At 40.0% G+C, this 23,340-nt stretch overlaps 1 pseudogene; it reads left to right on the plus strand.

Moving 5' to 3' along the window:
- Positions 1 to 2,849: 2,849 nt before the first annotated feature.
- Positions 2,850 to 12,391, plus strand: LOC120221360 (annotated as a pseudogene).
- The last annotated feature ends 10,949 nt before the right edge of the window (positions 12,392 to 23,340 follow it).

Below are 23,340 nucleotides of genomic sequence, written 5' to 3' on the forward strand. Positions count from 1 at the left end.
GAATTCACCTTTCTGACTGCCAGATGTAGGTCTTTTCTGCTCCAGAGACAAGCGATCTCAAAATTCTTAGTTTTCAGGAGGTGGGAGACAAACAAAAGGCTTGGTACAGGTGTCAGCTGACAGCTCACTTGAAGAGCAAGTTACTGCAAGGAGAGCAAAGTGCTCTCGGGTCTGGTCCCGGTGATAACTCTGAGGAGGGAGGGAGCCCTGTTCTTTGGTGACCTCCACGGAGGCCACTTGAGCTCCAGAAAGTGTGTGCAGTGGGTGGGTCCAAAGAGAAAGCCCCCAGAAAAGTTGGCCTCAAGATAGAGGTGACTTATAAGTCAAGAGAGCAAAGATGTGAGAATCTCCTCTATTCTGCAGCAGTTGTAGAGCTGTGATGACAGGTCTAGGTGGAGACAGGCCTAGGACAGTCCCAGACACTGTGCTCAGCCTCCAAAGGACATGGCAGAGATCCTAAAGCTCCCTGCCACCCCCCAAGAAGGGGCATGAATGGCATGAGGGAAGGCTGATGCATTTGAAGGAGGTGAAAGGTCAGCAGGGGAAAGACTGCATGTACACTGTCAAGCGGGTGTCCACAGTCATACAGACCAACGGGGAGGAGCAGTCCCTGCTGGGGCCCAGACAGAATGGTTATGGCTCAGCAGATGCCAGAAGGTTTAAGAACAGACCGAGCACAGCAGAAGCTCCGTGCTGTCCCCCTCCCCAATGTCCCGCCAACACACACGGCCAGGACCATGAACCCATAGCTGACCTCAAAGTGGAATGCCCCTCAGAAAGAAGGCAGAATCATGAATTGACTGAAGCTCAAATACAAAACTCCAGAGAGATGACCACACTTTCTGTCATTAGGCAGAATGGTGCCTGAAAATGTAGGTTGAGTCTCATTATTAGAGAAATAATGGAAGTTATACATTGGTAGGGACCTGCAAATATGGAAAATATCCATGGCACACAATGTAGAAAGACAATGTATGTTGTCTACGTAGCCCTGGAGCCTAAATTTTAGAACCTGGGTGACTCTTTCTCTTAAGAACAGATTTTTATCTAATTGTGACAGCATCCACGACCTAAGGAATATTTTGGAATTTTTTTTTTGGAGCTTTTAATCACTAAATGTTTACTTCTCTGTAATTATGAACTTATAAGTGATAGTTTTAAAATTATGATTGTATTAGACTGCTAGAGTTGTAACAAAGTACCACAAACTAAGTGGCTTAAGCCGTAGAAATGTAACCTCTCATGGTCAGGCCATAGGTTGGCAGGGTCAGTTTCTTCTGAGGGCTGCAGAGGAAGGATCTGGTCCAGACCTCCCTCCTTGGTTCTGAGATAGTTGCCTTCTCCCTGTGTCTCTTCACATTGCCTTCCTCTGTTTATATCTGTCTCTGTCTCCAACTTTCTTCCTTTTTATAAAGATACCAGTCATATGAATTAAGACCCACCTACTGACCTCATCCTAACCAAACTACATTGGCAATGACCCTATTTCCAACAGAGGTCACGTTCTGAGATGCTGAAGGCTCGGACTTCACAACATACTGATCTTTAAGAGGATACCTAAGAGATGATCTAGTTGGTGACGATTAGGCCATCAGAAAGAGAGATTGTTGGGTCTCCATGATTTCTGTTACTGAATATTTTCCAAAAAGATGCACCAAAATTAATACCACAGAGGACAATAAGGAATGGGATCGGTTTCTGGCCTAATTCAATTTAAGTGAGAAGCATGATCTCTAATGCTTCTATAATCTGTAATTCTCAGTATAAAGGTATTTATGTGTATTTCAGTGACTCTAAGACACTATGATTTCAGTTACACCATTATCCGTGTACTGCTAGGAAAGAATTGTGATGTGTTAAGTAGCTCTACCTTCCTGGATGCCTTTGCACAGTTTTTAGAGCTTAGTCCTACTCAAATCACCATTCTGTAGAAAACAGCACCCTCTTGCCATTTCATTGTGTGACACATGACATGATGACATAATTATTTGTTCCCTCTCTATCTTTCTCTCTCCAGGAGAATGCAGGTTCCATAAGAACAAAGCTTTGGTCAGTTTTGTTCACACTGTCTCACCAGCCCTGAAAGGGCCTGACACATAGTAGGCATTCAAGGATTATTTTCTGAACTTTTAAATAAATTCCATAAATTGTATATTTCAAAGAGAAGTATAGGTATATGTATGTCTATGCATATGTAAATGTATTATGTACAGTTGCATTTTATTATGTACAGTATGTGTTTTATATTATGTATGTAAAGCCATATTTATTTTTGTACACTTTGTCCATTTAGATATAATTAGTGTTCACTTCTCTCTGGGAAATTGAGCAAAATCATCAAAATGACATTTCTAGGCTTACTGGATATTAGCACTGTCTGTAGAGAGTACATTTCAGTGATTAAAGCTGATACAAACTGTCCTTTCTTCACCACTCCTTTGTTCTTGAGCTGCACCACTGTCCCAGGGGAAGACAGGAGTCTAGATGTTCACAGGCATATCAAGCCACGGCCCTGCCCCACCTTATCGCCCGGGCCATGGCTTTGCAATTGGCTCTCAGACTGTGCTTTTGAGAGCCAGTTTCTTTTCCAAGGTCTGAACCAGTGTTAACCAGATTCCATCTCTGCAGAAACGGATGGGAGGAGAGGACAGGTCGTATGAGCTCCATCTTGCTCTCTCTCGGTGTTCTCCCGTTAGTGTCGCTGCTAATCTTGAGAAAAATAGAAGGAAGAGCTCCATTAGTGATTTCAAGTCATTAGTTACTTCACGTGATTGACACCTCTGTTATTGAATATGTAATAATAATGATAACTGCTCCCACACTCATGACATGCTTACCCTAGCTTAGGCATGGCGGTAGGTATTAACATAGGTCCATTTGTGAGTCCTTAGAAGAGTCCTACTCTATGAGGCAGAGTACTGGTCACCTAAACAAATCAGTTCCTGATGCCTGGATTCTGTGAATATTACCTTATTTGGAAAAAAATCTCTTGCTGGTGTGATTTAATGAAGGATCCTGAGACAAGGAGATCGATCATCCTGGACTGTCAGGGGGAGCCCCAGATGGCACCAGAAGCGCCCCAAGAGGATGGCAGAAGAAGATGTGAGACGGGTAGAAGAGGCAGACATCACGTGACTATGGAAGCCGAGAGAAAGGAACCCAACTGGATCCTTCCTCAAGGCAAGGAACGGATCCTCCCCTAAAGCCTCTGGAGGGAGCATGGCAGTGCCAATACCTTGATTTGGAACAAGTACTATTGATTTCAGACTCAGGTCTCCAGAACGGTGAGAAAATAAACTTCTGTAAAATTCTACCAAGTTTGTAATAATTTGTTACCACGGCCATGGAAGCTAACACACCTATGAAGTGAGAACAGACAGAATCTCCATTTTGATAAGGATAACCAGTCCACATAATGGGAGAAAATGTTTGCAAATCATTCATTTAGTAAAAGGGATTAGTATTCAGAATATATAAACAATTACAACTCAACAATAACCAAAGAAAACCTAATTCATAAATGGGCAAAGGGCTTAAGAAGACACTTGTCCAAAGATGGTACATAAATGGCCAAACTGCATATGAAAAGATGTTCAACATCACTAATTATTAGGGAAATGCAGATCAACACAGTGATATACCATTCCACACCTATTAAGATAGTTACCATAAAACGAAACAAAACAGAAAATATTAAATGTTGGTGAGGATGTGGAGAAATTGGAACCCTATTCCAGCATTGCTGGTGGGAATGTAAAACGGTGCAGCCACTGTGGAAAACAGAATGGCACTTTCTCAAAACAATAAATAAATAAATAAATAAATTTATTATATAATCCAGCAATTTTACTTCTGGGCATATACACAAAAGAATTGAAAGCAGCGTCTTGAACACATTCATAGCAGCATTATTCACAAAGGCCAAAAGATGAAAGCAGCCCAAATGTCCATTGATGGATGAATGGATAAGCAAAATGTGATATATGTGCATACAGTGGAATATAATTCAGCCTTCAAAAGGAGAACAGTCCTGGCACATGTTACATCATGGATGAAACTGAAAGGCAATGTTCTATGGAGCACCTGGGTGGCTCAGTCTGTTAAGCATCTGACTTCGGCACAGGTCACTATCTCATGGTTTGTGGGTTTGAGCCCTGCATCAGGCTCTGTGCTGACAGCTCAGAGCCAGAGGCCTGCTTAGGATTCTGTGTCTCCGTTTCTCTCTGCCCCTCCCTTGCTCCCTGTCTTTCAAAAATAAATAAATGTTTAAAATTTTTTTTAAAAAAGTCATTTTGCTAAGTAAAATAAGCCGGTCACAAAAGTATACATATTATACAATTCCTCTTATATAAGGTACCTAGAGCGGTCAAATTGATAAAGTAAAATTGTGGTTGCCAGGGCCTAGGGGGAATGAGGAATGGAGAGTTATTGCTTAATGGGTATGGAGTTTAGGCTCGGAATGATGAGAAAGTTCTGGAGATGGATGGTAGCAACAGGTACACAACAATATGAATGTACTTAATGCCACTGAGCTGTACACTTAAAAATGGTCACGCAGATTTTATGTCATATATATTTGTCACAAGGGGATAAAAGGATAGCTGGGCATAGAGAAGTTCACAAATCTTTCCACAGTTAATAAATTCTAGAAATTTAGAATTTCCAAGTTTAGAAATTAGAAGCCAAGTTTTCTGGCTTTAGGACCTGTGCTCTTAATTTCTAGGTTGTTGTTTTGAGTTAGATAATGAGAAAAATTTTTATTTTTCAAATCCCACTTTTGAACAACAAATTCCACTGAGTAGCAGAATTTCACAATTGATGATAAAATTTTCCTCCTCCAAATATTGGTAAGAAGCAAAATGTAATCTCCCAGTTACCTAACCAAGCAGGAAGCAAAGCAAAGAGACTTAGGCCACATGGCCTCATAAATTCATTCCGAAGACATTATTTTCATGACATGACCATGTCGTTCTGCATCCTCCATCATGAAGCACATCACAAAATAAGAGGTGGAGACTCACTTGGGAATATCTAACTCAGTGGACTTATGTCTTTGGAAGCAAGAGATCCACAGATTTAAGACTGTTTTCAAAACCACTAGCTATTGCCTCAAATAAACACACAGAACAATTTACACCTGACTTTAAAAGGGCCACAGAACCCTAACGCCCATGGGGCTACAGGGCTTGGGTCCCTGCAGCCTCATGAATCCCATGGTAAGAACCTTTGGTCATACAGTTCTGCAGATGAAGGGACATTTTTAACAAAAAAAGGACTGTACAAAAATTTTAAAAAAAAAATTTTTTTTAAACTGTGGCCCAACATAAGGGATGTGTGCATTGTATTAGAAAAAGCACCAGATTTAGAGGAATGAAAAAGGTTTAAGAGGCTCAGCCCTAGGGCCCTTATGCTGACCACTTAACCCTGCTTTTATCCATGAACTCATGTATGAGAAAGGCTTTTGTGAATTGTAAAACATAATACAATCTGTGCGCCATATTTAACTTTGTTCTAGCTTCATTACCAAGAAGAGACAGAAACATATCTACTTCTGGGAAGCAACCAAATGAACCTACACTCTGAGGTCTCATGAAAAATTCAGTCTATGGGGAAGCCTGCATGGCTCAGGCGATTAAGCATTCAACTCTTGATTTTGACTCAGGTCATGATTTCACAGTTTGTGAGTTCGAACCCCACATCAGGCTCTGCACTGAGAGCGTGGAGACTGCTTGGGATTGCCTTTCTACCTCTCCCTCTGCCCCTCTCCTGCTCGCTCCCTCTCTAGCTCTCAAAAAATAAATAAACTAAATAAAAAGTTTAATTTAGTCTATGAATTGTATATTTCAAATATGTATTCTTAATTAGAAAAATATTTGATATGAAATATTTTTGGATTTGAATTAAGTAGGCAATTAAATCAATTTTCCATCTTACTTTGTAGTTTCAAAGGCAATCCCATGTTAGAAATATACTAAAACTTTACAGGTGACTCTGAGGTACTTAATTCTTCCTCTGATTTTGTTTTCCTGGAGTTTGGTTTCCTGTGTAAACATTCACACACGTGTATATCAACTCACAAATATTTACCAGCATGTGAGAAATTGCTAAGGCTAAGATTCACCAAATGTCAAAAGTAGGCCCAAGTTTCAATGATTCTCAAAGGAAAGCTACAAGGATGAAAGAATTCACAGATAAACCCAACAGCTTGACAAATATAATCAGATGTATTTAATCTGTTTACTATTGGTTATAAATTATTAAACTAAATAATAAGTATATAGAATCTGAGGCTAAAGGTGAAGTAGGAAATATGTATCTTATGTCATTTTAGGCTATTGTGTATAGATTATTGTATTATTTATACTATAAACTTATACATCTGGACAATTTCAATTCTCCAAGGTCACTTTTCAATCTAGGAAAGATATGTAATGAGCATCTACTTCCTTATTTGTAAGTTTTAACAATTATAAAGATTTACTGAAGAATGTGATCTGTAGAGAGATAACAATGACTACAAGGTGATGGGACAAGTGCTATACTGTGTGAGGAACTCAACAAGTACAATCGAATAGAAGAATAAGCTCTATTTGCTCCGGGACATGATAGCAAGTGGTGAAGAACTTGGATTGTGCTTGGATTAAAATTCCACCTCTGCCACTTTTATTAGTGGAGTGAACTTGAGCAAATTACCTAAAATCTCTGTGCTTAATTTTCCTCTCTGTCATGAGGCACTCATAACAATGCCTGACCCATATTGTTTGTTGCGAGGCTTAAGGGAGGCTATCCTTCGACACATTTAACCCAACACCTGGTAAATGACAGGCATCAGGTAAATATTTGCCACCATGACTACAGTGATTGTCCTGGAAAATCACCATTCTTAAGATGTACATTATTCTGTGACAACACTCCCCAAGGTAATACTTTGTGGATTATTATCTTTCTAACCGAACAATTCATCCATGCAGTGTAGGCAAAGAGGTGGAAGCAAAAGAAAGAGAGAAGAGCATGGAAAGACGAAGAAGGAGAAAGAGGAAGGACTGGAAGTAAAAGAACCCAAGAGTGGGGTGGGGGTGGGGGTGGGGGCACAGGAGAAGCATCTATGTGCCCATCGCCTCCAGAAGGAGGGAACAAAGAGCATAAATGTACGTGCGCAAGTGAAGCTGGGGGAACTGGGGTGCCTGTGTGGGGAAAACAGGTGTCCCACGGTTACCCTAGCCTGGATTCAAAGTACGAAATGTTCAGAATAAAGCCATTAAGAAATGGTTTGTCCAGCAGTTTTCAAACTTCAGCCACAGAATCCTTTCCCCACGTGAAATCCATTCCATAAACCAGATAGAAAGCAGCGCTGTTCTGCCTGAAGAGATTTCTCCCCTGGGGTGTCACCACCCTCCAGTGGGGCCGTGAAGCTGGAAAGGGATCGCAGATCCCCTCGGCTCCTGGGACCCCACTCCTGGGGTGTCCTTACGTCTAGCGCTTTTCTCCCCCGGAACCACTGGTCTTTATTTCTTCGTCCTCTTTCTTCCCCTCAAGCCTGAAAAAATCGCTTTCGGGTTTTAGGACTATCTGCTCTAACTAACTACTTCGTCTCCCCTAGGGAATCTTCATTCCTTGAGGGTTTGAGTTTTTATTTTACAGAAGCTGCCACCCGTGGATCCTTCTAGGATTTCTACCCCAGCCTGCCTCCCCAGAGGCCTTAAGCAAGGCCGGGTGCTCAGCTTGGTTGAGCCAATGGAGGCAGGACATTGGTGGGGGGTTGGGGGGGCGGGAAGACAGATGCCTTCAGGATGTCTAGTCAGGCAGTTTTCTATTTATTAGGAGGTGATTTGATTTTTTATCTGTCTGCTCCATTAGACTGTAAATTCCATGAAGGCTGAACCTACATGGGTTTCCCTTCACCACTGTAATAACCAGGCAGCTCACAAAGTAACTAGCAAATGGTAGATACTCAATAAAGACTGAGGGAATAAATTAACTGCTGGAGCTGCGCAGAGAACACTCTGCAAAGCACTCATTTGTCCAAAGCTTTGACAGAATGACACTTTAACCATCTGGAATTCATGCCCTCTTCTCTAAATCTCATGAATTCCCCCTTTGCAGATTTTCCAATGGTTCTCACCAAGCTGTCAGAAAGCATTACCTTATATCTTACTTAGCTCTTCTATTTAAAGGTCTCTATTTCTTCTGCTGTCCCTTCAGTAGAAGTGGCTAATCACTAGTCATAACTCCTTCATATGGCTCTTTGTATCCTTGAAAACACTCAGGTCTCCATGCATCATAGAATTCAAACTCTAAATATTTTTTCACAAACCTAATTTTCATTACTTTTTAATTTTGGTTTTTATTATTTTTTTCCCTCTGGTTTCAGCCAAATTTCTTCATGATATTTCCTAAATATAGAGGTCAGAGTGACAATAGCACTTTATTGTCCGGCTGAGTTAAACTTTGCCCTGCATTCCTTCCATAAACATACTAGCAGGTGCTCCTGGCGCATGGGTTGCTGGAGCCTGGCTCCTGGACTATTCGCTAGAAAAACTGAGATCAAGTTCAAACCCTGGCTCTGACACTTCTGTCCACGTGGGCTTAAGTAAGTGCCTTAATGTTGTACAGCAATCATAGCACTGACCCCAATGTGATGTTAGGGGTAAATGAGTTAATGCAGTTAGAACAGTGGTAAATAGTATGGATTCAATAAATATTACTGATTACTTCCATTGTTGTTGTTTTCATTATTGCTACTATTACCTTTCAATCACAGTGTACTCAAAAGAATTTTAAAATACAATGAGACATAGGAAGGCTGGGGTAGGGGAAAAAAGAGAGATCGGTAGGAAAAAGGCAGAAAGTTGAATGGAAACCTCAGATTCTTGCCTATGTCATTAATTGAGTCTAGACTTTGATCGCCAAGTCTAGCAGGGTATGGTTGGTGCCTGGTTCACATTAGCTGTTCAATAAATATTTGTTGGATTGGATTAATGCAGTTTGCCCTCTCGTCATCTACATAACCTCTCTCTCAGCAAGCAACATTAGCTAACGCAAGTTTTCCCACTTAAATAGCCCTGTGACTAAGGCAAATGCAATTGACACATCTGAGTCTAAATCATCATTTATCCATTGGTTATGATTATAGACTTATGGGTTGAAATGAAATTGAACAAGCTAATGTTTAGCTTGGTATTTTTATGTGTTTAGTAATGTTCTCCAATATTATTATTATACAAAACATGGCAGAGACATTATGACGTCCCCAGGAAGTGAATTTAGGCAGAAGAAGGTAGCTCTCCAAAGATTTTAGTAAGGACTATTTTACATATTCCTTAGTTCCCGCTGGCCTTAGTATTTAACAGATAGATAATTGCCGGAGCTGCTGTGGAATTCCAATTTTGGGGAAACGTCTCTTTGTTTTTGCAAGCAACTTTTTAAACCTATTAAATGACCATGAACAAACTAAATGTCTCCCTGGAGGGACGTCCTGGGGGTGGGGGAGGGGAGCTTTCCATCCCCTTTCCCCAGGGCATCATTTTTTGAGCAATTTTAAGAAACTCTGGAATTATTGCTGCGAGAACCATGACTCACAGCCCACCCAAATGCCGCAGGGGCTGCCGTGAGGAGGTCCTGCATAGACATGCATTTCCAGGTGTGCTTAGAAGTAAACTTTCAGAAGCTGCATGGTGCCAACGACCCGAGGCAGCACAGAGACCCCTCACTGATCCTCCAGTAGCTCCAGAAGCAGAATAGCAAGGTTTTGTCTTTGGCTTCGCCTTCCTCACGTGCTGTGCATCAGCGGGGGGAGTGGGGGGGAGGGGGCTGAGACCTGAGACAGGACCTATGTCCAGCACCCACCAGTCTCCCGGAGAGCCGGAGAGCGCACGTCCCCTCCATCACTCAGGTCTCCTGCGGCCACGCTCCATCAGATGGTTTCTGATGCAACTCAGATGCCCTCATTTATGCTGTTTCTGCCTAACATTGACCAGCTTGGGGTCCCATAAAAATCCTAATTGTTCGATATGCCGCTCAAATTCCTGCTCCCTGTAGAAAACTACAGCAATGCAGATGTGAACGCCTTCTGTGTGATGCCGGTGGCTGTAATCCAACACCATATCGTAAACCCCTCATGACCAAAGTCATCTCAAGAATAGAAGGCAAGTTTGACAACCATCCTCTTTGAGCTGAACTGCGATGGACCTTTTGAGAGCCTGTGAGCCCAGCACTGCCTCCTGGAGAGGTCTGAGCGCCTTCCCACCCCCCCCCACCCCCCCACCCCCGCCCCAGCTCCTTTCTCCCTTTGTCTCTCAACCCTCTGGGCCAATGAAAATGCTAATTTTCACCTTAACAGATTAAAGGAGGGAAAAGACAGTACAGAAATGAGGAATGAGGTGGCACTGAGTAGAAGTTAATGTGGAGCTGAGGAAAGCTAAGAAGGATGACCAGATGCTGAAAAGGAGAAATGTAAGCTCATTTCCTGATGACGCTACATCTCCACTGCAGGAAAATCGCAACAATCAGGGCACTGTAAATTGCTGTGTTGATGACTTGTCAAAGGTTGAATAGCAACAACAATTTGGAAACCCACCTTCAAGCTACTCAAGCTGCCAGGACACTGCTTTCTAGGGAAATCCCCACCCCCACCCCCACCCCCACCACTATTGACATCATAATCTGGGCTGGTTTGATTCCAAAATTTGTGTCTTTCTTGGGTGGAAATGATTATAGTCCCATTCAGTTTGAATGTGCTTGGGCCTCTGGGGCACGGAGCGGACCAAGGCTGTGGTAGATGGGGGTGCTATCCCAGCATTCATTTCTCTGTTGGCATCTCCCCTTGCCCACATCAGCGAATAAGCTGTGTGGCCTCCAGGAAGCATTGCAGGTGATGGTTCAGTTTTCTGAAACGTGGTCACCAGGTACGGTGCAGTTGACCCGTTGCTGGCTCGCCTTGCGGTATGTCATCTTTAGCATGCGGTTACTTATATAACCTACCTAAACACTTTCAAACCTTTATCGAACAAGAATCCTGCACCCCCATTAGGTGCTGTTGAACAGATTCCTCCTACCTTACTTCGTCTCCTGCACCATGATGATCCAGAAGTATTAGCACATGTCTGCAGGGCCATTTTCCTACTTTACAGATGATCCAAATGAACGATTGAAATGGTTGTGAACACAGGAATTGTGCCCCAGTTTATGAAGCTTCTGGAAGCTACTGAATTGCCCGTTGTGACTCCTGCACTAGAACATATTGTCTGTGGGACAGACGAACAGACTCACATTGTAACAGATGAGGAGCACTTGCTACCTTTCCAAGACTGCTAACAAACCCCAAAACTAATATTCAGAAGAAAGCCATGTTGACAATGTCAAAAATCACAGCTGGTTGTTAGGGCCAGATACAGCAAGTTGTAAATCATGGATTATTCCTCTTCCTCATTGTTGTTCTCTCAAAGGCAGACCTTAGGCACAAAAGGAAGCCGTAAGTGCTGTGACCAACTATACACGTGGTTGAATAGATTGTACCCCCATTTGTAGTGGCATAATAGAACCATTGATGAACCTCTTAACTGCGAAAGATACCAAAATTGTTCTGGTTATTCTAGATGGCACTTCAGACATTTTTCAGGCTGCTAAGTGACTGGGTGAAACTGAGAAACTCAGTATAATGATTGAAAGGCTGTGGAGGTCTGAACAATATTGAAGCTCTATAGAACCATAAAAATGAGTCTGTGTACAAAACTTCATTGAACTTGATTGAGAAGTATTTCTCTGTAGGGGAAGAGGTGGATCAAAATGTTGTGCTAGCTGCTAGGAATTTACCCAAGGGATACAAGAGTGCTGATGCATAGGGGCACATGTACCCCAATGTTCATAGCAGCACTTTCAACAATAGCCAAATCATGAAAAGAGACTAAATGTCCATCAACCGACAAATGGATAAAGATGTGGTTATATATACAATGGAAAACTACTTGGCAATGAGAAGGAATGAAATCTGGCCATGTGCAGCAACGTGAATGGAACTGGAGGGTGTTATGCTAAGTGAAATAAGTCAGGCAGAGAAAGATACCATATGTTTTCACTCATATGTGGATCTTGAGAAACCTAGTAGAAGATGATGGGGGAGTGGAAGGGGAAGAAAAAGTTATAGAGAGGAAGGGAGGCAAACCATAAGAGACTCTTGAATACTGAGAACAAACTGAGGGTGGATGGGGGTAGGGAAGAGCGGAAAGTGGGTGATGGACATGGAGGAGGGCACTTGTTGGGATCAGCACTGGGTGTTGTATGGAAACCAATTTGACAATAAATTATATTTTTAAAAAATGTTGTACCGGAGACTACCTCTGAAGACTATACATTCCAAGCTGAGGATGGCATTCATGGACCTTTTAACTTTTAGATTGTACAGCTGAAGTGTAAAGTTGTTTGTAGTGTACTATGTTTGGTGTAAGTTTGCATTTTTGTTTCTCTACAAAGAAGTCTTTTTAAATGTTTTTTAATTTGTTTTTAATGTCTTTTTGTTTTTAATGTTTATTTATTTATTTTTGAGGGGAAGAGTGCAGAAGAGGGACACAGAAAGAGAATCCCAAGCAGGCTCAGCACTGTCAGCACAGAGCTCAATATGGGGCCCAAACTCATGAACTGTTAGATCATGAGCTGAGCCGAAGTCGAGTGTCAGAAGCTTACCTGACTGAGCCACCCAGGTGCCCTTAAATATGTTTCTTTATTATCGCACTTTGTACAACAAAACTATACTTAAACAGTTCCAAACTATACATGCTGTGTGAAGTTTTGCCTCTCAGTGGGTTTCTTATTTCTAGGTAGAATCTCATCTCTTGCAGTGACCTACAAAAAATAAATTCCACCCTTAAGAGAAAAATTTAAGGAAAGTTCCATTTTAGAAGATGCTTAGATATTGGTACGTCCCATCAGTGAATTAAACATTTAAAAATAATTATCTAAATAGGTACTGAAAAAGGAATTTGACCAACATTAGAACCTATCCCTAATAAAATCGTGAATGGAAATGGAAATGTAAGGATGCTTTCTTACAGTAATGAAGAATGTAGTTTAAATCAAAAGTGAACATTGTGCTTAAAGGTAATTACTAGAAACAGTCTCATGAAAAATCCAGCATAAAATAAAGGAGTCCAATATTATGATTATTATTTAATAGGTAGTTTTTGACAACTACGAGAGAGCATAAAACAAAAATTAGATGCATAGGTATAAAAAAGAAAAAAATTAAATTATTACACCTTGTAGATGGTGTAAGCCTCAAAATGGCAAAAGAATCACCTGAAAAAATATGAGAATTTTTATATACAGCGAAGCAACTACAAAAGAAATTTATTAAAATTTAGAGTGTTCAGGGGTGTCTGAGTGGCTCACTGGTTGAACGTCTGAGTCTTGATTTTGGCTTTGGTCATGATCCCAGGGTCAGGAGATCAAGCCTCGTGTAGGGCTGCACACTGAGTGCTTGGGATTCCCTCTCTCTCTCTGCCCTTCTTCCCTGCTTGTGCTCTCTCACTCTCTCTCTCTCTCTCTCAAATAAAAATACATACATACATACAAAATTTATAGTGTTCATATATATCAGCAATGATCACTTTTTTAAAAATTACAGTTTGAAATATTTCCATTCATAATAGTACCTAACTAGACAGTGTGCCTGGGTTCACGGTCTTGAAACAATTGTGGTCTAAATGGGGGGAAAAAAGGCAAAACATGCGGCATTAGAGATATTAGAATAAATGAGGCGATACACATAAATACAGGCTCTCTGGGCCTCCGTGGCAGTCTGACGGCAGGTACCAGGAAGATCTGAGCTAGCCCAGCTCATGTTGCAGCTCCTGAGACTCGCCGGGCAAGCGGCCCTACGAGGCTTTGGCAGCCCCCCTTCCTCTGCCTCGTTCCTTGATCCCCAGCTATCCTCACAGCTCACTTCCCTCCTGGGTCCTGCCTTGGCTCCACAGTTACCTGGCTGAGCCTCACTCGGACCATTCTATTAAAAATTACAAAATGTCCACAGGGCCCATCCCCCTTACTCTGCTTTATTTTCTCCATCATACTTACCACCTTTAAACATACTATATAATTTACTCATTTGTTTGCTGTCTCTCCCTACTAATGTAAGCTCCATGAGGGCAGTGCTTTTTTAGTCCATATTGTTCAACTGCTGTATGAATGAATGAATGAACTAATGAATGAAAATATACAGAAATTTTAAAGATAGAAGAACACCAGAGGGGCACCTTGGGTGGCTCAGTCCGTTGAACATCTGATTACTGATTTCGGCTAGGATCGTGACCCCAGATCCTATGCTCAGCATGGAGCCCGCTTGGGATTCTCCTCTCTCTCTCTCTCTCTCTCTCTCTCTCTCTCACTCTCTCTCTCCCTCTCTCTCACTCTCTCTTTCCTCTTCCCCCAGTAACATACTCTTTAGGGTAATGGTATTATCAGTGATTATTTTTCTTTAATTTCCCAAACTTTTTGTGATTTAGGCTATTACTTTTACTTATTAAAATAAATTTGTATTTTAAAAAGATTACTTCCATCCTGCTAGCTCATTTCCCAAATCATTTGCTAGGAAAAGGAGTATGCAGAGAACAGACAGGCTCAATATACAGGTTAACTATGAAACAAGCTTAATTAAGTCTCTTTTTGATTTCATTGTTTTAAATCTTTAGATGTTCTTAACTATAGCTTGTTATCTGTGTCTTGAGACCATATTTTTATCTGAAACTTTTAATTACTATCTTTTTTTTTTTCAAATGGATCAACTTTTCCTATCCCAGATTGAATACCTCCAGCTAATCCCAAATTGAAATTAGTTAGTAAGATTAATTGCATTTCATTGAAATGTTCTTAAATGTATACTCTTTTCTTTCACGTTGAATCCTCCTTTCATTATTAATGCTCGGTGAATTTTCTGTTTTAGTTTCATCCCAGCTGATGGATCTATTGTTTATAAAGAGCCAACTCACACACCATTTATATGCATTTTTGGATGATTATATTTTAAATTGACTTATTAAAAATTGAAATCATTTATTTGGTGTTTGCTTTAAGAAAACTTTGGGGTTTATATAAATTGGGACAGTTAATAATGATTACTAGTAACTGCTGAAGAAAAAGAACCTTAGTCTTTTTTTGTATGATGGCTGCTTTAGAACCTATTCACCCAGTTGCTGGGAAGAATTCTTAGACTGTGTGGAATATTCTGGAGCCCTATTTTATGTGAGCGCTTTTGGCCTTATAGATAGCTCCTTATAGAGAGCTTTGGGGACTACTTCCAGAATGTCAAGGCATCACTAAGAAGAAAACTAGTGGCCACACTGTGGTTCCCAAGAAAGACCCTGGAGAGTCTAATTAAGTTTTCATTACAACCTGGTGATCATGGCCTGGGAATAAAATTTTACATGATAGCTATGCTTAATTTTATTAAAAGGTCCATGGGATTTTCATTTTTACATTTTTTGGAACCGTTCAAGATTTACTATTAGGCAAAGCCCAAGTAGAGTACTTTTGGAATTAGGTGATCTCAGAGCCTTTGTGAAATGACTCCTTAACCTTTCAGAAACACCAAACATTCCCACTTGACCAAAAATTAAATTGGCAGCTCTCCACTTGGTATGCACACTCCACGTGGCAGAAAGCCTGGGAAGCAGTCAGTTCCTAAACAAGTGTGGGTACATTTACTTTTAGTGATCCTAACAAGCCCCATAGAGGCCACTTTGTGAGATCCTGACTCCTTTCTCTTTTCTCTTAGCCCCAAAGAGCATATGATGTAATTCTCTGGCAATGCGAGCTTGCCAAAAGATGTTTGTTTGGCTGCATTCCCATCAGCAAAATTATCACACATTTATCTTAAAGCAATATCGAAATGACCAAGAAAGAAATGTCAGAGCATATGTTAGGATATTCTGCATGATTAGACCATGTGCTCACATCAGTGACCCACCACTAAATTCTGTGTCCAGAGGACCCCTAGGCCTGGTTATACTTGTGATAGGCTATAGGTATGGCAGTACCCAAGTAAAGGAAATCCCCAGAGCTGGGTCCCAAAGGGGGCTTCCATTAAAAATATCCACCCATGGGAAAAAACACTTCTAAGAGACAATTATTAATGACAACGAGCAACGGAATCTGTGATTGACAATGCTGGTATCTCCTGTTGTCCATTCTCTTTTTCTTCCTTTAGCCCCAGTTTAACCTGCTGGGCCCGGGGCTACCCACGTAAAAGCCTATGTTCCCTAGTTTCCTTGAAGCAGTATGTGGCCATGGAGCTAAATTCTGGCCAATGAAATATGAGGCCAAGTGATACGTGCAACATCTGAGTTGTTTGCCTAAAAAGAAAGAGAGATGTTTTCCATTTCCTCTTTTTCCCTTCCCCCTGGCTGGAAGGCGGACAGAAGATGAAACAAAGAGCACCATCATAGACCACAAGCTGGAGGCCATGCACTAAGGAGAGGGAAAGCAAGGAAGGAATCTAGCTCCCCAACATCACGGAGGCACCATATCAGCTCTGAGCTATTTGTACTCACACTGTCATGTGACTTACATCCTATCTTGTTGAAACCACTGTTACTTTAGCATTTGTTATAGCCGTAAAGTTTGTATTCCAGCTAAAACAAACCAAAGGTCAAGAGCTGGAAAGGTAGAAAATTAGTCTTACAAACTATATTAGTTATGCACACATAAGAACAGGGGCTAGACTAAGGTAAAAAATGAGAATAAAGAGAAAAAGTGAAGGAAGATCTCAGCTCAGGCTGCTCTAACAAAATACCGTAGATCTGGAGGCTGTGAAGTCCAAGATCAAGGTGCTGGCTGCTTCTGTGCCTAGTGACAACCCTCTTCCTGGTTTTCAGATGGCTGCCTTCTTGCTGCGTCTGCACAGGGCTCAGCTCAGTTCTCTGGCCTCTTTCTACGAGGACACCAATCCCATTCATGAGACACACCCTCATGACCCAAATACTTCCCAACAACTCCCTCTCCTAATACCATCACACTGGGGTTAGATGTCAACATAGGAATGAGGGTAAGGGCACAAACATTCAGTCCATAACAGATGATCAGGGTAAAAAGAAATATTTCAGAGCCAATTTTGTGAACACTGAAGATCCACCAGAGTGCTCCTTTTATGTCTATACAGGAACAAACACTTAATGTGATTGAAATAAGGTCAACATCATGGCCAGTGTACTTTAGCTCTGTACTTTTAGTCACAGAGTAAGACTTTGAGTTTGTTACTTTGGAATAAACTTAAGATTCTTTTGTGTCCTTATGAGAACAAAGATGAATGAAGCAGTTATTCAGCCTATGGCTAAATAAAACATGCAATCTTTTAATCTTAATATTTAATATTAAATGTGGGTCACTAGATCCCAGATCTAGATCCCAGATCACTAGACTGTCGACTCATTGTTGTACATGTCCTATAAATAATACCCTCTTAGAATATAGTGCTAACGCTCAATATTGCATTTATTTTTGGTTTACTCAATCAGATCACAAAAACTAATCAGTGGGTAGAGAGCCCAAGGTTTTCATCACAATAGAAAGTGAGAGTCTTTTTAGTTGTCTTTTATGAGTCTAATAATGATTGTTAAGTGTCCTTCCAACCAGTTTATGATTAAATCTTATATAATGGGGGTATAACCATAACTTTCCATTGTACTCTTGTAGAATCCCATAGAATTCTCTGGTGATCCATGTAAAGACTGAAAAAAAAATTTTTTTGGTATCCCATGTAAAATATTTATGACAAAATTTGTTAGAACTAAATGATATCTAGATTCTCTTTTTTTTAATGTTTTTTTTTTATTTATTTATAGGAGAGAGAGAGAGAGAGACAGCGCGAGCAGGGGAGGGTCAGAGAGAGGGAGTCACAGACTGAAACAGGCTCCAGGCTCTGAGCTGGCAGTCAGCACAGAGCCCGACGCGGGGCTCGAACCCACGAACCGTGAGATCACGACCTGAGCGAAAGTCGGACGCTTAACCGACCAAGCCACCCGGGCACCCCAAATGATATCTAGATTCTTATTAAAATTGAGTCACTATACACATCTTTGTTAAAATTAGGAACATAAGGCATTTTTTCTTTTTTTTTAAGTTTTTTAAACTCTTTTTTAAAGTTTATTTGTTTTGAGAGAGAGAGAGAGAGAATCTCAAGCACAGTCTGCACTGTCAGCGTAGAGCCCAACACGGGGCTCAAACTCCCCAACCGTGAGATCATGATCTGAGCCAAAATCAAGAGTCAGACGCTTAACCAACTGAGCCACATGGGCACCCCAAAGCTTTTTCTTAAAATAGCGTTTGTATTATAAAAAAAGATTGAATTCTGAGTATTATGTTATTAAAGTATATACTCTAATTCAGCTTTTTCTCTGTATAAAGATTTCCTCCTTCTCCTATTAAAAATACTTGGTATGCTATGCTAGTTCTCTTGATTGCTATGTAGTCAAATTATGTGATAGAGAAGGAAACTAACAGTACTTTTGGTTTCAAATGGTTCCAAATGCATTTGGGTTCAAATGCATTGTGACAATAAGTAGCGTGAAATCATTAGTCTCTGACTGAATCCCAACACCTCTAATATATAAGGAGGCAGCAACTAAACACCCTTGTGGATCCTGAGGAGACAGTGTGCCCAGAACGATCCTTAGAAAACGACAATATGTAGTATCTGCTCACGGCAAGCTCTTCACGTGTCTCTGGGTAAAATTCACCAGATAAAGGCACAAACCCAGCAAATCCTCATGAAACCATAAACAGAGACTCTTTTAAGTTAATTTCTATAGTCAAAAAGTGTGTGTTAGAAGAGACAGACATAGTGAAAGCATATCTGAAAAACTAAGTCAGGGAAGATCTTGAACAGAACAGTGAAATTAGACAGTGCTATCTTCTTAACTCCAGAGAGAGCTCTAGCCCCACACCCCCCAACCTGCCTGAGAAAGACATTTTGTAGAAATAATTCAGAGACAGCAGGCATTTTGTAGAAGGCATCTGCAGAGGGCATTCATATTTAGATAAAGTCACATCTCTTAAACTGTATGTATTGCATCATGTATAAAATGCCACAGGAACTCAAAAACTATAGTAATAGAAATTCTGTGGTAAAATCTGTAGAGCTGGGACTGAAAGTTTCTGAACTTTGAAGATCTCAACTGAGATCATTCAAGTTGGAGACAGAGTAGTTTGTACTACGAGGTGGATTCAGCATGGATTGGGTTGGGATAGATATCAAACAGAATGAGATGGGGAAAGAAACCAATAAACTCAGCAGTCCCGGGAAAAAGGAAAAGAGGTCCCAAAGAAGTATTTCCATGTGCACATCACCCATGGCAGCCTGCAGGTTTACCAGTGCCCTAAGCAGGAGGAACGGGTAACTCCAAAACAGCACTGCCATGTTTATGTGTTTTATATACTTTATAGTATTTATATCTTTGTTATATCTTTATATCTATATATCTGTATAGTATTTATATCTTTATTATACAGTGTAGGTTAAGTTCAATTAATCTTTTTGTTTACTCATGGCTGCCTCACATTAGGGGATACCCTTGCAGATATGATCAAGGGTAAATCTCTGTAAAGCCATCCCTTTCATTTACCCAAAGATATCTTTGCAGAAATTCTTATCTCCTGCTCCTATATCATCAGCTTTCTGATAGGTAATTCTCATCAGTAAAGAGACATATTTTTTTCCCTAATTTTAAAAATGTTTATTTATTTTTGAGACAGAGAGCGTGTGTGAGCAGGGGAGGGACGGGGTGGGTGTACAGAGGATCCAAAACAGGCTCTGTGCTGACAGGACAGAGCCTAATGCAGGGCTCGAACTCACAAACCATGAGATCCTGACCCGAGCCAAAGTCAGACGCTTAACTGACTGGGCCACCCAGGTGTCCCAGCAAAGAAATACACTTTTCAAACATTATTTTCTCCCATCTTAAAACAAAAGAAAACACCTATTGATCCCACTTTTTCTGCCAGCCACAGTTCCGCTTCTATACTCTCATCTACAGCCAAACTTAAAAGTTGTCTAAATTCCCAGCCTGAAATTCCCATGCTTCTAGTCTCTCTCTTCTCTATATTTATGGAAGTGAAATTCACATGGCATAAAATTAACCATGTTCATGTTAGGTTGAATGATTCGGCGGCATGTAGCACGTTCACAATACTGTGCAACCATCACTTCTATCTCGTTCTGAACACTTTCATCACCAAAAACACCAGAAAACTCCACACCCTTTGAGGGAGCCCTCCTGTTTTCTCATCTCCCAGCTCCTGGCAACCACTAATTGGCTTTCTGTCTTGATGGATTTACTATTCTGGGCGTTCACATAAAAATGAAATCATACAATACATTACCTACTGTGTCTGGCTTCTTTCATTCAACATGGTTTTAAGATTCAGCCACTTTATAGCATGTGTTAATATTTTATTCTTTATTATAGCCAAATAATATTCCATTGCATGGATATGCCACATTATTTGTGCATTCACCCAAGCACAGATACTTAGGATGTTTCTACCTTTTGACTATTGTGAATAATGCTGCTATAAAGATTCATGAATAATTTTTTATTTAAATGCCTGTCTCCAATTTGGGTATATACCCAGGAGTGTGATTGCTGAGCTATACGGTGAGTTCAAGTTTAACTTTTTGAGAAACTGCAAACCTTTTTCCACAGAAATGGAATTACATTTCCTCTAGCAATGTGTTAGAGCTGCAATTTCTCCACATCCTGGCCAACACTTATTTTTTTACTACTTTTTGTTGTTGTTATAGCCATCCCAGTGAATGTGAAGTGGTATCTCATTGTAGTATGGATTTGCATTTTCCTAATGACTAATAATGTGGAGAATCTTTTCATGTGTATACCTTTTCATTTGCATATCATCTTCAGAGAGACATTTATTCAAGTCCTTTGCACATTTTTTAATTGGGTTCTTTTTATTGTTGAGTTATAAGAGTACTTTATATATTCAAATCATATACCTGAAACCAATATAACACTGTATGTTAGCTATACTGCAATTAAAACTTTTTAAACTTAATTTTAAAAGTTCTTTCTATATTGTAGATACTAATCCTTATCAGTTGCATGAGTTGCAAATATTTTCTGTAAGTTGTCTTTTTCACTTTCTTGATAATAGTATTAGATATGCAAAGGCTTTTCAATTTTGATAAATGTGACTTTATTTTTTCTTTTGATGTTCATGATTCTGTTTTTCCTATTCCCAAACCTAATATAATAAAGGTGTTCCCCTATATTTTATTCTATGAGTTTTATTACATTAGCTCATACATTTAGGTCATTGACCCATTTTTTTAATGTTTATTTATTTTTGAGAGAGAGGAGAGAGAGAGACAGAGAGAAGGGGAGGGGCAGAGAGACAGGGAGACCAAGGATCTGAAGTGGACTCTGCGCTGATAGCAGAGAGCCCGATGCCAGACTCGAATTCACGAATGCTGAGAGCATAACCAGAGCCAACGTTGGATGCTTAACCAACTGAGCCACCCAGGCACCCTGGTCAGTGACCCATTTTTGAGTTAGTATTTGCATGTTGTGTGAGATAGGGGTCTGATTTCATTCTTTTACAGGTGGATGTCCAGTAATCCTGGTACCATCTGTTGAAGGGACTATTCTTTCCCCATTGAATGGTCTTGGTACCCTTGTTGAAAATCAATTGACTATATATGTGAGGGTTTATTTCTGGACTCTCAATTTTATTCCGTTGGCCAATATGTCTGTAAGTAGGCCAGTACCACTCTGTTTTGGTTACTATGGACTTGTTTTGAAATTGGGAAGTATGAATCCTCCAAATTTGTTTTCATATTTCAAGATTGTTTGGTTATCAAGATTTCTTTCAATTCCATAAGAATTTAAAACTCGGCTTTAGTGTTTCTGGAGAAAAATAAAAAAAGATCATTGGAATTTTGATAGGGGTTGCATTGAATCTATAGGTTGCTTTGGGAAGTATTAACATCCTGATAATATTTACTCCTGAGCAGACATGTCTTTCCATTTAAATGTTTAGGTATTTAGTTTCTTTCAGCAATATTTACAGCTTCCAGTATACAGATATTTTACCTCTTTGGTCAAATCTATTCCTAAGCATTTTATTCTTTTAGATGCAATCGCGTTGTTTCTTTAATTTGCTTTTTTTGACTGTTCATTGCCTCTGAATAGAAACACAATTAACTGTTTTCCAGTTTTATCAAGAAATAATTGACATGCATCACTGCATAAGTTCAAGGTATACATCATAAAAATCATATGATTTATATATTTGATTTTTATATATGATTTATATATATAGTGAAATGATTGCCACAATAGGTGCAACTAACATCCATCTTCTCATATAGACACAATAAAAAGAAAAGGAAAAAAAGGAAAAATATTTTTTCCTTAGGAAGAAAACTCTAGGACATTCTCATTTAACTTCCTTATATATCATACAGCAGTTTTAGTTGTAGTCATCGTGTTATACATTATAGCCATAATACTTGTTTATCTTTTAACTAAAAATGTGTATCTTTTGACCACCTTCCTCCAATTCCCCCATCCCCCACCCTCACCTTTGGTAACCACAAGTCTGATCTCTTTTTCTACACATTTTTGTTTTGTTTTGTTTAGATTCCACACGTGGGATTACACAGCATTTGTCTTTCACTGTCCGACTTATTTCACTTTATATAATGCCCTCAAGGTCCATTCATGTTGTTGTAGCCCTTTTTTTCTTCTTTATGGCTGAATAGTATACTATTATATAGACAAACCACAAATTCTTTATCCAGTCATCCATCAGTGAACAATTAGGTTGTTTCCATGTCTTTTCTATTATAAATAATGTTATGAACATGGGGGTGCAGATATCTTTTTAAGATAGTGTTTATGTTTCCTTTGGATATATTCCCAGAAGTAGGATCACTGGATCATATGGTAGTTCTATATCTAGTTTTTTGAGGATCCTCCATACGGTATTTCATAGTGGCTGCTCCACTTTACAATTGCACTAATAGTGCACAGGTGTTCCCTTTTCCCGATGTCTACTACAATGTCTGTTATCTCTTTCTGATGATGGCCATTCCAATAGGTGTGAGGTAACATCTCATGATGGTTTTGATTTCCATTTCCTTAATGACTAGTGACATTGAGTATCTTTTTATGTACTCATTGGCCTTTCATATGTCTTCTTTGGAGAAATGTCTATTTGGGTCTTTTGCCCACATTTTTTTAAGTTTATTTATTTATTTTGAGAGAGTGTGCATGTGGGAGGAGCAGAGAGGGAGAGAGAGAGAGAATCCCAGGCAAGCACTGCACTGTCAGCATGAGC

Source organism: Hyaena hyaena, unplaced genomic scaffold (assembly GCF_003009895.1).
Source record: "Hyaena hyaena isolate Hyena2069 unplaced genomic scaffold, ASM300989v1 scaffold_777, whole genome shotgun sequence".
Classification (NCBI taxonomy): domain Eukaryota; kingdom Metazoa; phylum Chordata; class Mammalia; order Carnivora; family Hyaenidae; genus Hyaena; species Hyaena hyaena.